The following is a 15,521-nucleotide window of genomic DNA, read 5'->3' on the forward strand; positions in this document are numbered from 1 at the left end:
CACGGGAAGCGTCAGTTTGTCTCCCGATACAAACAAAAGTCTTATTGAAGCCGAATTTTATACAACCACCGTATAGAATGGTTCGAAATTAGTCTAGAGTGATACTCATTGTTTGATATATGTTAAAAGGCACAGTAAATCCAGAAAAACCACCAGCAGCGACTGAGCAGCGCTACTGCATGGTGGTAGCATTTAGCGTGAGAGTACCTATCTCTGTGTTTTACTGGCCCTAATAAAATATATCGATAAAACAAGTGTCGCCCTAGGCTAATTTAGGGGCCACGCTGTCGAATGGGAATATAAAATTCCTCTTTAAAAATCATTATGTTGCTAATGGCAAAGAAGCAGACGCTTTACGTCTACAATAGAAGTCTCATGAACGACGAGATGAGCAGTATGTGTTTGGGATGACTCCAACACAATTTGCAGTAACAAAATTTCAGTAATCTGCTGAAACACTGGAGAAAGGCACTTGTTGGCTCTTAGGAGGGATACTCATATATACACTGATGACACAAAACATTATGGCCACCTAGTTAACAGCTTGTTTGACCGTCTTAGGAAAGAAATAGATCACTGATTCTACGTACCAAGGACCCGACAGTTTTTTGGTAGGGTCGTGGAGGTATTCGGCATTAAATGTTTACGCTCAGCTCATGTAAATCACGTAAATAACTAGTGACTGATTTGGGTATGGAGTATGTGGTAGCAACCCGTAGGGGTTCCGTAGGATATACATCAGGCGAACTGATAGCAACCTGTAGGCGTTCCATAGAATTTACATCAGGCGAATTTAGCCATCAAAGTGAGTTCACTGCAATACTCCTGAAACCTCTGTAGCAACGTTCTGGCTTCGAGATGCGGACAATTATACTGATGAAAGATGACACTGCACTCGGTGAAGACCTCAACCATAAAGGAATGCAGGTAGTTCGCAGGTGTCAGAGTATCTTCGACTATTACCACAGGTCCCATGGAAACGCAGGAGAATGTCTTCCACAATACTGCTCCCACCAGCCTGTGTCCCTGGCGCGCTTCACGTTTCGTGTCGCCGTTTACCTCGATGAAGGGCTTTGTGGAGACTACCAGCGACCTAGTGTAGCAAAAATGTGATTCACCGGAAGACCCGACACGTTTCCATTGATCTACGATCGAAACCGACGGCCCCGTGCCCACTGCAGTCGTAATTGACGATGTCATTGAGTGAACATGTAAACACGTGGGGGTACTCTTCTGTGGAGCTCAGTGTCCAACAATGCACGATGAAAGGCGTGAACCGAAACACTTGTCGAAACACTTGTGCGTGCACCAGCATTGTGTTCTTTTTGTAGAGATGTCACAGATCACCATCTACCCCACATTACAGACCAGAGAAGCCTCCAGACCCTAAGTTCTGTGAAGAGTCATGGTAGTTCAACCATTTAGGGCCTTCTACCTCCTTCCATAGACGCTCACTACAGTAGCACGTGAATAGTCGACCAGCTTCGCCGTTTTCGAGGTACTCGATTACAGGCTCTGCATGATAATGATATGATCTTTGTCAAAGTGCCTTATCTCAATGTATTTCCATATTTGCAGCACGTATCCTCGCTAAGGTGTTCAGCCCGTCCGCATCTGCTCCACTTACATAATTTCGTTGCAGCATCACAAGCCCGCATCTCCAGTATTCGACACCCACGGTTGCGGTGGACAGTGATCATAATGTTCTGGCTTATCAGTGTATATACACGGTGTCTGTAATTAATGCCGGCCGGAATGGCCGTGCGGTTCTAGGCGCTACAGTCTGGAACCGAGCACCCGCCACGGTCGCAGGTTCGAATCCTGCCTAGGGCACGGATGTGTGTGATGTCCTTAGATTAGTAAGGTTTAATTAGTTCTAAGTTCTAGGCGACTGATGACCTCAGAAGTTAAGTCGCATAGTGCTCAGAGCCATTTGTAATTAATGTTCCAGATACAAACGATGTAGAAAGAGAACCACTGCAGAGAACGACGTCAAATTAGTGAGGCGGGAAAATGTCATGGAACAAAGACTGACGAAATTTTTACAAAATATCTTCCACTGGAAACGCCAGAATAAGAACTCCAACTGAAGAGTGGCACACAGCTGTTCCTCAGTTTCCGTCTGTGACGCCCATGACTGTCTCCATGTAAGACAGCGCCCTGCAGGTAAAGTTACTTCACAAGAACAGTGACTGTGCACTAGTAACCCCGCAGGAGATTGGGACACGAAAGGGTATAAAAACAGGGATTGATCCGATGTCCCCCTAATGGTCTGTAGAAAAGACGGGTTCTTTTGAAGTGCAGTCAGGCAAAGGGAGGAAAGCAGTTGAACTGACGAGTGGCGAAAATGTGGTCACAAAATTGCAGAAGGGTTCGAGCGGTTGTGTGCAAACATGCAGGGCATGGAGAATTCCCAGATGTAGGACATGCCTGCGAGAACAGTGCATAAAATCTTTCGAAACGTCATGCGTTGATATTCATACAAAACCATACATGCTGAGGAGTTGCTTTCAGTTGACCTGTCAGGAAGATAAACGTTCGCTACGGAATCTTTTGCTCGAATGGTAGCAGACAAAGAATGGTTATGGAACAATCGCCCATTTCCATGGGCAATGAAAGCCCTCACGCACATCAGTCGATACCGTTGTGCAAAGGTGACGGTGTTGTGCGGTTGAAGGCATCGTTTATCGTTGGGCCGTTTTTTTCGATGAGTCCTGTGGTTCCTATTTCCTGTACCGTCACTGGTAAGCACTATGAGAGTCGTTAGGGCACCAACGTCACTTCCAGCTCTTCAAAAGCGAGGATGTGTGACTAGGATAATTTTTAAACAAGATGGCGCTCCTTAGCACATAGCACAGCCAATCAAGTGGGTGCTGCAGAGGCAATTCGGAAATGTTAAAATTGTCAGCTGTCCGTCCAGATCACATGATCTTAACCCAAGTCTGACGATGATAAAAACCACTGTAATTTTGTTTTTATGAAGTTTTCAGCGTCAGGGAAATTATAAAACCAATATCACTATGTTTGTGGTTTTTGATCTCAGCACAATTAAGAATTGATTTTTCCCATCTACTGTAGTACGGCGTTGCCATGTTGGATGGGCTTACCTAACTAAAAGTGCCACAACTGTTGCTGCCGGATTTGTGTGGTCATGCACGCTGAGCAGCACGGAGGGTATGATGTGCAACTCAAGCCGTAGCCGTCGTACACCGACTCATCTGTTATTTACAGCTGACATCATTTAAGCTAACTAGTTTACGGTACCATCTATTAATAAACATTCTGTTAATTTTTTACCCATGACGTTTCCCCCTTCGTCGGTAATATGCTGTTCACATTTGATGTCATTCTAAGCACAGGTTCCCTTTGTACAGCGTTTTGAATCTGGAACTTTAATTATGGAAACCCTGTGCGCACACACACACACACACACACACACACACACACACACACACACACACACACACACACACACACACAAATACCACCACCACCCACAGCTCTAGGGCAGTTGCATGTGGTAAATTACACCTGGCAAGTTCACCCATCGGACAGATGTCTGCCCACACCTCTGCATCACCAGAGAGCAACCCCCGCCTCCAAGTAGAATAAAAAGTATAAGAATAGTGTCACATTCGAAAATAAGTGTTAATTCACTCCTCTCCCTCATTGTATCTATGTGTTATTTAACAAATACATACGATTTTCCTGTTTTCAACAGAACAATAGCCCTCTGATACGGCACTAGCAGATAGGACGTACACCTGTTCGCTGTACCATCACTCATTGAGCCGCAGCGGTACCCCACAGCCCACCTATGCGATTTACTGGATTTGCCATTCGAGTTCCTGGCATTGCATCACCATGACAGCATTCCACAGTCTGCATATCTGACGTATGGCATCATGAGGCGCGGGCATTCGAGTTTCCACTACCACCTCAACGTAATTTGCAGTCACTAAATGGTCCCATTTTACTACGCGTAATTTGACTGCCAGTAGATAAAAACATGTAAATATGGGCATAGAAGCAGTCAGCGACTGTTGTCTGGCAATGGAAAGCGAAGCTATTAACAATGTGTTAAAGTGAAGTATCTACTTCTTTCGCAGGAAGGTATTTTCATAGATATGTATAGGAATGCAGCATTTGAGGTAATATCTAGTGACTCTCCCGTTTATTTAAGTCATCTGAGTGTAATGAACCTATTTGGTCTACAAAGTACATTTATTGCAGCAGATAGGTTGAGTCGCTGGAGTTGTTTGTCTTTGCCCTAAACAGTGATATTGTAATCTACCTGTTTAAGAGTACTGTCCATTTGAATGATTTAGAACAGTATAAATTCATGCGCCCAGTTAATGCCCATCCTTCCTACAACCCGCCCCATAGTTATTAAATCCATAAGAGCTTGGATACTTTTCCATAATACTGTTCCCATAGCTCTGGATGTGATAAACGGCGAATTTAAGGTTTAGAAAAAAACAATTATTTGGGAAAAGCTGCAGAGCTGTTGATGTAGTAGGAAAGGATCAGTAAATTTATTTAAAGGTGATTATCTGCTACACCCAGTATATGATTGCTGATGTAAAAAGGAAAGAATTCGCATATCCAATGTATAAAAACGTGAAGCCATAAGTGATAATATTTCATTACAAAATCGTTCCTTTCAAAATTTTCGCAAACCATTCCCTCACTCAAATGCACGTTAAGAGTTTACAAAGAAGTACACTTACTGTAGCTTATGGGGAAGGGTGTTTGTTTGTAAACAGAGGTTTATGCAGAAAGAGAATCATTACCACTCTCACGCGAACTTGCTAAGGTATTTCACTGTGCGTATTTACTGTATTTATTCTTTTACACCAAAAACAAAGATGAAATATAACGAAACACATTTTTTGTCTTTCAACAGTGGCGGCGGATAAATATTTACAGCGGCGGATAAATATTCTTGTTCACTATACCACATAAGAACTCTCAAAGAGTGGACATGCTGGAAAGTGTAACATCAGTCCATGTAAGCATCAGTGATGTTGATGAATAAGAACATAGTAGCAAAAAAATATTCGTAACTAATTTCTTTTCCAAGCACGTGAGGCAAATCCATTGCAGTGGTCTGACGCAAAAATAATGTTGTTCAAATCTACATATAGTTTTAGCAGTAGCAGCTAAAAATTGTCACTGTGGGAATGATGTTCGATTGTGGGTTGTACCCTGTGGTTCCTTTTCAAAAACCTTGATATAGTGACAGGAGGGTAGTGTTATCCTTTGATGAGCGAATTCGCCTGTGAGGCAGCTTGATTCAAATTGCTTCCATATTCCACAGAAATGTAGAGTCTCTGTCAGTGACACTAGATAATCATACAATCTTTGAAGGGGACTTCCCATGACAAGTTACACTATTTGACAAGAGAGAGTGAACTCATCAAACAAAGCATATCGTTAGAAATGTAATATATGCCAATTAAGTGTTCCAGTATACTCTAGAGAAGCTACGAAGCTGGCAGCTATTTGTATACAGATTATATGAGAAAAGATGGACCAGTTTGTTTGAGGTAGAATGCCAAACACTTGATCCATTGGGAGAAAGCACAGCTCAGGTTCATGATTCATATTATGCATTAATAAATACAAATGTATTTGAACCAATTATGCCAGATGTTAACACAGAACTTGTTATTTAAGTACGTACACATATCCAGCTATACATTAGAGTTGATAACAATCAAAAAATTTGTAAGAGCTACTTGTGTGTTTATATTTCTCCATCTAATCCTCTGTAAGATAGTGTAAACACACAAGTGAATAAAACACTCACATTACACAGACTTTGTAGTAACTGAATGCTGCAGTGTTACCAAAGGCCATAAGAAGAAGATGAAAACTGGATAACTCCTTTCTGATAATATAAGAGCTATAACGAGACTGTTCCAAGACAAATATTGTTATATCTTTGCTAATATGTCCTGATGGGATTTGGTTCAAGTACATGTATATATTTTCAAACATACTATTTTATCCCGAATACCAGCTATTATAGGAGATACCTGCATGGAACCGAGGATGTAACACACCTGACATACCGCAAAATCAGTGATTTCCCACCACTACCTAGAGTGAAGCCTCGCAGTATAGCTGATGACGTAGCTGGGGTAAACCAGGACAATTAAAAAAATATTTTTGGTTTCGCCAGATTATGGAAGTTGACGCCTTTTATTTGAGTCAAACATATTCCAGGACTCCAAAGCAGTTGCTAAGGGATAAGCCAAACATTATTATCGCTTTGAAACAGGTCAATATTAATTAAAAGCGCTGACAATAGTAATTTAATGCACTTTTATCAAGTTCACTGAGGTGAATGAATTTATAACCAGAGATGGCTGGACTCACAGGATGATTAGTATTTGCCAAATATAAAGGTGTTGATGTTCAGTATAAAAAAATGACAAATCGATTACTGAAGCATATATACACTTGATGAACCTAACGAAATGATAGGATGGATACAACTGGTCATGGTATCAGCTGGTGTAGGGAATAGAACTCACATGAATGAAGTCATATGAATCATTTTGGAATCAATGAGGTTCAACCACCTATTTACAGTGTAAAAACGCTAGAAACTATGCATTTTAGAGGTCAAACCTTCTTTATCACAATAATCGTACAAGAACATCTAAAAGCATCCGTAAACAATAAAAACAGAAGTAAAAAAGTGACTTCTTCCCTTGCTGCTATGTCCTCAGTCAATAAGATAGATTAAAATGGAATGCCAAATGTTGTCCTGGGTACTGGCAGCATCACAGTAAGAGCTATATGCATACATGGCCAATGTTATTGTACATAAAATTTTTAAAATGGTCATTTTTGAGCTTCAAGATAGGTGCATTACAGGATAATTATTACAGAGATAGTAGCATAAGAAGTCCTCAAACCAGTGTGCTAAACATTCTCACATATATGAGTTATGTGGAGATTAAATTATTTTTGGTATACAGATCTCATAGATATGAGACAATATTCATGAATGAATAGAGGTTTCACATATGTTTTAATTTTCCACGGCCTTACCTGTGTTAGCAGTGACTGGGATGGATGTTGCATGTATGTTTTAACAATTGCTGCAGATGGGGGCGAATCGTTCCCCAGATAATCTTCAAACTGACCATGGAGGTGAATTATACACAAAGTATTATATGAAGGTACTTTTTTCAGCATGGAATACACCACAACATTGTCCCATGTGAAAGCAAGTATAATGAGACATTTGAACAGAATGACAGATGTTAAAATTTTAAACATGGCTGCACTGAAGCAATGATCCACACAAGAGTGGAAAATAACAGCCAAGCATTAGCAGAATTAAAGGTTGATTAACCCTTTTCCCTGTATTTTAACTCTTGACATTTTTGGCTGGCATGTACATTGTTATAGGCAAGAGCGTTATGGCTTTAACATCTGTTTATGTCAATATATGACTTTATGAGTCTATGTGCTTCTGAAGAAATCAAATTTGTATTTGTCAAAACCATGGCAATTGTTAATAGACCTTCAATTCTGCATATGCTGGGCAATTATTTCCTAGTCGTATATGTAGATGTGTTTCAGTCTACGTGGTAGATTCAAATAGCCAGAAATTCTCCCACAAACAACTGGACAATATAAGTAAACTAAACAGCATACAGCAGAAATGAAACTGAAAGGAGGGATAATAAGCTTCTAAACATGGTATACAACTGTATTAATGTGGTGGATTCATGCAGGCAGAAATTTAATATCAGTGATTTACTATGTATTACAAAAATACAAAATTGTATTTCAGAAATCATAGCTGCTGAACTACTTAATAGAGACATTTACAATTTATGTGCAACGAACTAACGCTGGAACATTCATATCAAAGATGATGAACGTGAAGAGTTTTCTGCTGATAATTTACATAGAAGTTCTAAACCAACCTTTTCCCTTCTAGAATGTGACGTAAGACACTGAGGGTACAAGGTTCTAGTTAAATGGCTCGGCTTCCCTTCATCAGACAGCAGTTACATGAATGCTCATGATTTGTTATAAAACGTGGCATGAAAACCTCAAACATAACGTGAATAGTAGGAATTGCACCACAGATGGTGGCAGTATTCTCGACAAGCTACCAGTTGAATTTCATATCTGTAGATAAAACTGCTGTGGATCTGGAATGAACTTCAAAAACGACTTGCTCATGGTGGTAAGGGGGTTAATCTGCTGGCTGAGGCATGCAAGAATTACGATGTAGTATACACTGCAAATAAATTAGAGAGAATGTCAATCTGCTGATCGAGTTTTAGCTAGTGAAGCTAAGCAAATATGTTGAAGAAGGGACGTAAGTGTAGAGCAATGTTTTTCAGCATTTACAGTTTATAATGCAACTTAAATCGTGTGCTGGAATAAATTTTCGACAGGTTATGAATGTAGCTCATCATATACCAAAAAAGCAGAGGAAATTGTATCCAATCATCGTTGTGGAGTGTTCTATCACTCACAAGGGGAGGCGGCCAATTGTGAAATTCAGATTCGATTCATACTGCGCATAATAAAAGCTCATGGACAGAGGTGTAATGTGGCAAAGCACCAAGATGCACTTCTCAGCCGTTGTCGAGAAAATCGACAGTTAAAAGAAACCGTTGCGGTGAAATACTCTCTACGATTAATAGTTCTCTACAGCGTCGTGGCGCAGCTGTAAGCGCTCGGGTTCGTAATCCGAAAGTCGCCGGATCGAATCTCGCGCAATGCAACCTTTTTTTTTTAGTATTTGTTTTCTATAATTTTGCAACCATTACGCATATAATAAGTTGTTGAAAGTCGTTTGTCGTGAAAAAACTGGCGACTTCGAACATCATTATGTTTTCCGCAAACAAAGTTGTATTTCACAAATGTTATTAATTGTCTTCATAATTTTAACCACGTATAGTTAACGGAAGACGTAGAAACGGTATTCCGAAACGAATACGTATAGCGTAAGTCAAACGTTCGAATTAGAATAGAGTACCCCACGAACACAAATTTGTTGTGGCAGGTATGAAATATAAACTCCGTTACTCGCTCGTTACACTTGAATGACAGATGTTGAATGGGCCGAAACGAGCCGCCGCATAACAGCGTAGTTGCCTGCTAACTTCGAAAGAAGGTAGATGCGGTCCCTAGCGCAACTTATAACATTGTCGAAAATCAGTGCGGACGGGAGAGCTTTGGTACACCCTGTTAAAAAAACGGAAAAATGGAGGCGGTACAATTGGAGACCGATCCGCCTTCACCAACATGCATAAGCAATTCATTAATACTTTATATATATATATATATACATATATATATGAATTACAAAAAACTAATAATAAAGAAAATTTCATGGCGCGAGATTCGATCCGGCGACCTTCCGATTACGAACCCGAACGCTTACCGCTGCGCCACGACGCTGTACAAATTTGTTAATCGTCGAGAGTATTTTACCGCAACGGTTTCTTTTAACTGTCGATTTTCTCGACAACGGCTGAGAAGTGCATCTTGGTGCTTTGCCACATTACACCTCTGGCCATGAGCTTTTATTATGTGCAGTACGAATCGAATCTGAATTTCACAATTGGCGGCCTCCCCTTGTCAGATTTGGAATTATCCTATTCCTAATCCATGCGCTTGCAGGATCATCAGCCGTTGTACATTTAGCAACAGGAGCAGCAGCCATAGGCTTCGCAATCTCGTGTGAGACGTTCCTTGGGGATCCACTGTGGGCCGAACCACACAATAACCCTGGGGTCGGCGTGGGGCGGCAGTGGGGTGAGTGGACTGCTGTAGCCTATTGTGGGGTTATGACGATGGAAATGCACTGGGCTCTCATACAAAAAGCTCTTAGATGCCTTCACCAAACCTTGCAAAAATACAGATGTGCTTAGATTTATCATGATATTCAATGCCCAAGACATTGTGGAATATTTATATGGAACATGATGCATAAGTCAATGTGGAAATCTAAAGAACGTGTGACTGAAGAATTTAGGTGTTGCAGAGAGATCTGGAGAGCACTCAGTTGCATACATTAAAAAAAAAGTCCGGTTAGCCCTGCAGTCTAACACACGGGTTTCCGGGCAGGAAGGCATGCCAGTCCCGGTCATGAATCCGCCCAGTGGACTACTCGCGAGTTCTAGTGCGCTGGCCGGTCTGTGGATGTTTTTAGGCGGTTTTCCATCTTCCTCGGCGAATGTGAGCTGGTTCCCCTTATTCCGCATCAGATACTATTTCGGCGATTGGTGCGCAAACACTTTCTGCAAGTACGCGTTCACCATCATTACTCTACCACTTGAACATTGCGGTTCCAGTCGGCTCGTGTGATACTTTCCTGGGGGATCCACTGGGGGCCGAACCACACAATAACCCAGAGTTTGGCGTGGGGCGGCAGTAGAGTGAGAGGACTGCTGTAGCCTATTGTGGGGTTGTGAACCACAGAGGGCTACAGTAGGGGCGAAGCCTCTCCATCGTTTCTAGGTCCCCAGTTCCATACAGTAGAATACAATACAATACAATGTATTCTATGACTCATATGATATTGATGAGTTCAATGCATTCGTTTAAAAAGTAGGTAGAAGTGTTTGAGTTACATATTTCAAAGAAAACAACAAAACTAAATACAGTCTTTAGCCAGGAAGATTCAATAGGATAACTATTAGGCTTCATAAGGAGACACATCATGGAGAAAAATACAGATAAATTTAACAAGTTGGACAGAAATTGGTTATACAAGCAGTTAGCTCAGGTCATGACGATAGTATTATTGCAACGTATTCACAGCTCAAAGGCAGATTAAATCACCTAGTCTGCAGATTCTCTCCTACGGTAGGCCCAGTATATAAAACTGTTTAAAGTGCTGGCCATCACTGTACACCTCCCAGTGACTGTTCAGACATTGGTCCTTCTCGAGCTGAGTGAGTTGGACCAGGACAGGAGTGTAGTTGATTTTCATGGAGAGGAAATCATGAGACATCTACATTTGAAGGCACATGGGAGGAAGACATAAAACAGACACACGAAACTACCAGTACATCACTTCACAGTGGAAGCACAACATGAAAACACAGGAGAATTATAGCTTCCTGAAACTGATAGCATTGAAATCATGCAAAGGCAACATTTGGTATAACAGCCTCAATTCAATACGATGAGTGAATTATTTGCTAGAAGTATTTCTCCCACAAAGGGTTTGCTGCAGGAGTGTTTGATAATAATACTGAGATAAGGATTCTCAGTCAACGTCAAGATGATCTGACAATTCTGGGCAACATTTTCCTGTATCGGGAAGGAAAATTTTGAAGAGGGATGGATGTCCTAAGTCGATATAACAACTTGAATACAATAAATTTGTTTTCAAATCAAAAAATAAAATACAAACCGAATAGAGAAAAGGTCAACCACACAAGACATGTTAGAAAGAAATTCACCATTAAAACATATGCTTCCAATTCAACTTCATAATAGAAATGTTTGCAAAATGTAGAAATGTTCATGGATTCGTCATTAAATGCTTAAGTTTATGTATCCACTCAACAGGTTTAAGTGAAGGACGGGGGTGGACAAATCCGGCTGTTATTATTTTCCCTGCATTAGGAAGAACTCCCCATCAGTTTTAAAGGCACACAGCTGATCTAGAAACTTGACGAAGAGTTATGGGGGAGGGGGGGAGGAAGGGGGGGGGGGAAGGGGGGGGCAAGCTGGAAGTCGAGTGAGTTTGACATGTGTCATGATGGTTGACCTTGAATTTAGCAAGTACAGTTGCCCTAGAGGCAGGGGCAGTGCACTGGGTTGCTTCGTGACTTCGAGTTAAAATTATTATCAGGACCGGAGCATACCATGCCCCACTCCTGACTTACTGCCAGAAGATATTTACAGTGCAGGTAGAGCACACTCAGCATAAATATTAGTGCTGATGATGAAGAGGAAGCTGAAAAATACGTGTAAAACTCAGGAATATAGGTGCAGTTTCAACCAAACTTACCATATGGATAAAAATATTGGTGTGCTAGGACCCTGCTTAGAATTCTAGAGGTGGTGATAGGAGTAAGGGATGGAAGAGGGTATCATGCAACTGCAGCTCTGGTACACGTTACAATTTCCTATTCCATTGCACAATGAGAAAGTCGATGTCACTACAAAATGGAAGATGATAGATTGCTTTTAGTTCACTTTTGGGTCAGATTCCACCTAATGGGGAATGTTTCAGGACATGGAAACTAGGGGTCATAGCACCTTGTGAAGGCACAGCTTAAAATATACTGATAGGTTTTCAAAGCGTCAAATTACACTTCTCCAAAAATACTAGGCTGATTTTGACTGTCCCAACAACATTCGAGTTCCAGCTTAAATAAGCAAGCTCGCAACTACATGTAACTTATGTAGACGGAACGTCATTACATTAAATTATTATGTGGAAAACATATTTTTCTTTATAAAATTCCTGTTACAGTCGTCCAGATGTTGTAAACGAGCCTTAGTAGGTACAGTTTTGATGAGGAAGGCGTTTTCAGAAATTTACTGTTTGGGAGTAATACACTACTGGCCATTAAAATTGCTACACAAAGAAGAAATACAGATAATAAACGGGTATTCATTGGACAAATATGTTATACTAGAACTGACATGTGATTACATTTTCAGGCAATTTGGGTGCATAGATCCTGAGAAATCAGTACCCAGAAAAACCACCTCTGGCCGTAATAACGTCCCTTGATGCGACTGGGCATTGAGTCAAACAGAGCTTGGATGGCGTGTACAAGTACAGCTGCCCATGCAGCTTCAACACGATACCACAGTTCATCAAGAGTAGTGACTGGCGTATTGTGACGAGCCAGCTGCTCGGCCACCATTGACCATACGTTTTCAGTTGGTGAGAGATCTGAAGAATGTGCTGGCCAAGGCAGCAGTCGAAAATTTTCTGCATGCAGAAAGGCCCGTACAGGACCTGCAACATGCGGTCGTGCATTATACTGCTGAAATGTAGGGTTTCGCAGGGATCGAATGAACGGTAGAGCCACGGGTCGAAACCCATCAGAAATGTAACGTCCACTGTTCGAAGTGCCGTCAATGCCAACAAGAATTGACCGAGACGTGTAACCAATGGCACCCCATACCACCACGCCGGGTGATACGTCAGTATGGCGATGACGAATACACGCTTCCAATGTGCGATCACAGCGATGTTGCCAAACACGGATGCGACCATCATTATGCTATAACCTGAACCTGGATTCATCCGAAACTATGACGTTTTGCCATTCGTCCACCCAGGTACGTCGTTGAGTACACCATCGCAGGCGCTCCTGTCTGTGATGCAGCGTCAAGGGTAACCGCAGCCACGGTCTCCGAGCTGATAGTCCATGCTGCTGCAAACGTCGTCGAACTGTTCGTGCAGATTGTTGTTGTTTTGCAAACGTCCCCAACTGTTGACTCAGGGATCGTGACGTGGCTGCACGATCCTTTACAGCCATGGGGATAATATGCCTGTCATCTCGACTGCTAGTTATACGAGGCCGTTGTGGTCCAGCACGGCGTTCCGTATTACCCTCCTGAACCCACCGATTCCATATTCTGCAAACAGTCATTGGATCTCGACCAACGCGAGCAGCAATGTCGCTATACGATGAACCGCAATCGCGATAGGCTACAATCTGACCTTTATCAAAGTCGGAAACGTGATGGTACGCATTTATCCTCCTTACAGGAGGTATCACAACAACGTTTCACCAGGCAACGCCGGTCAACTGCTGGTTGTGTATGAGAAATCGGTTGGAAACTGTCCTCATGTCAGCACGTTGTAGGTGTCGCCACCGGCGCCCACCTTGTGCGAATGCTCTGAAAAGCTAATCATTTGCATATCACAGCATCTTATTCCTGTCGATTAAATTTCGCGTCTGTAGCACGTCATATTCGTGGTGTAGCAATTTTAATGGCCAGTAGTGTCTGCGTGAAGATCGCATCACTTTCAAATTTTCCTTTTCACGGTTCGCAAACTGAGAAGTGGGCCTGTCGTCCCTGTAAGAGTTATGACGTCATGTCCGACTAAGGCAACAGCTGTGAGGTATTGTTACGTTCTCAACTGAGAGGCGCTTCATGGACGCACCGCAAACTCGGCCTTGAAGAGGTCGAACTTCGTCACCTGTAAGGCCTATCCGACGACGAGTACTCCACACACGGGGTCCTGTAGAGCGTACGGCCCCTGTAGAGCGTACAGGTCAGAACCTATTGTCTCCGCCGTATATGTACCGTGAAGTGGGAGCTTTGTAAGTGATTCGATCTACAAACCTATTTTACATCCAAACGGTACATTTGCTGCTGTGGATTCCTGACTAAACCTTTATGTACTAAGTGCACTCTACAACCCTAGCAGCTTTAAGTACGAATTGAGAAAGATCCTGTGTAGTGGTTCTTTAGTTCAGTCATGTGCACTGTGTTTCAAACAGCTTGCCGTAGTGTTACACTGTCTACGCTTACTTCAGTGCACTTGAGTTCTGAAACTTTAGAGGGCGTCATTTCCAGAGTTCAAATTTCAAACCTAACTTGTTAATGAACACATTAATTAATGGCTTAGATCTCCTACAGTAAGTCACATTGTTACTACATCTACCTCTGAATGACAAGTCTGTAATTCACAGTAAGTACCTAGCTGATGCTTCATCGAAACACTTTCAGACTATTTTTCTACCACTCCACTCTCGAAAACCACGCGGGAGCAACGAACAATTAAATCCTTCCGTACGAGCTATGATTTCTCTTACTATAATATCATTATTGTTTCTTCCAGTGTAGGTAAGCATCAACAAAATATTTTCTCTACTACAGAAACGTCTGTACTGATATTCCCGCAGATATGCCTCTTTCCTTCGTACGGTCACTTGAAAAGTGGATCACTAAGTGTATTGAAGTTGGTGGTACAACGTCTGAACACTTACTCTAATTGTAAATGTAAGGTAGCGTTCGCCTCGAGCCTCGGCCGCATTGTTCGAGGAATACAATGTTGCGAGTGTTTTTTTTTTGTTAGAAGTTATGAAATACTGGCCGGTCCTACCCTCTTAGCATGGAGGTGGGATCCCACGTGCCATTGGATATTCAAGGCTCATTGAGCAGCATGTCATAAATTACGGTTGTGTACTCATTTCTATTCCACCGATCACAGTGCCATCTGTGGCGAAACGAAGAAAATGTTTCAGAGAAACGTTTGCAGATTTTGCTGTAGGATCATAATCTGCGATAAAAAAACAGGAGTTCCATTGAACATTTCAAAGATGCCCACCACCACCCACGTAAGGGGTGGGGAGGGGGGTCGAGTGCGGTGTCATTGGATTCTGTCTGCGAAACAAATAAACTGGAATTAAAACTTTTCTTGATCCAATGTGAAGTCTTCGAGATATATCAATGTCTTCAGTTAAAATGTATACTGCTAACTGGTTTAAGCTATTAACCATCAGACCATCAGTTTGCAGCCAAGTGTGGTATACTTGTCTAGGTACCAA

The 15,521-nt window shown here is 41.9% G+C and overlaps 1 protein-coding gene across 1 annotated transcript in view; it reads right to left on the bottom strand.

Annotated features, from left to right (window-relative positions):
- The window catches only part of LOC126482126 (clavesin-2-like), an 89,227-nt gene that overhangs the window by 23,039 nt on the left and 50,667 nt on the right, over nucleotides 1-15,521 (bottom strand). The gene's annotated exons all lie outside the window — the stretch shown is intronic.

The sequence above is a fragment of the Schistocerca serialis genome, chromosome 5, assembly GCF_023864345.2.
Source record: "Schistocerca serialis cubense isolate TAMUIC-IGC-003099 chromosome 5, iqSchSeri2.2, whole genome shotgun sequence".
Classification (NCBI taxonomy): Eukaryota; Metazoa; Arthropoda; class Insecta; order Orthoptera; family Acrididae; genus Schistocerca; species Schistocerca serialis.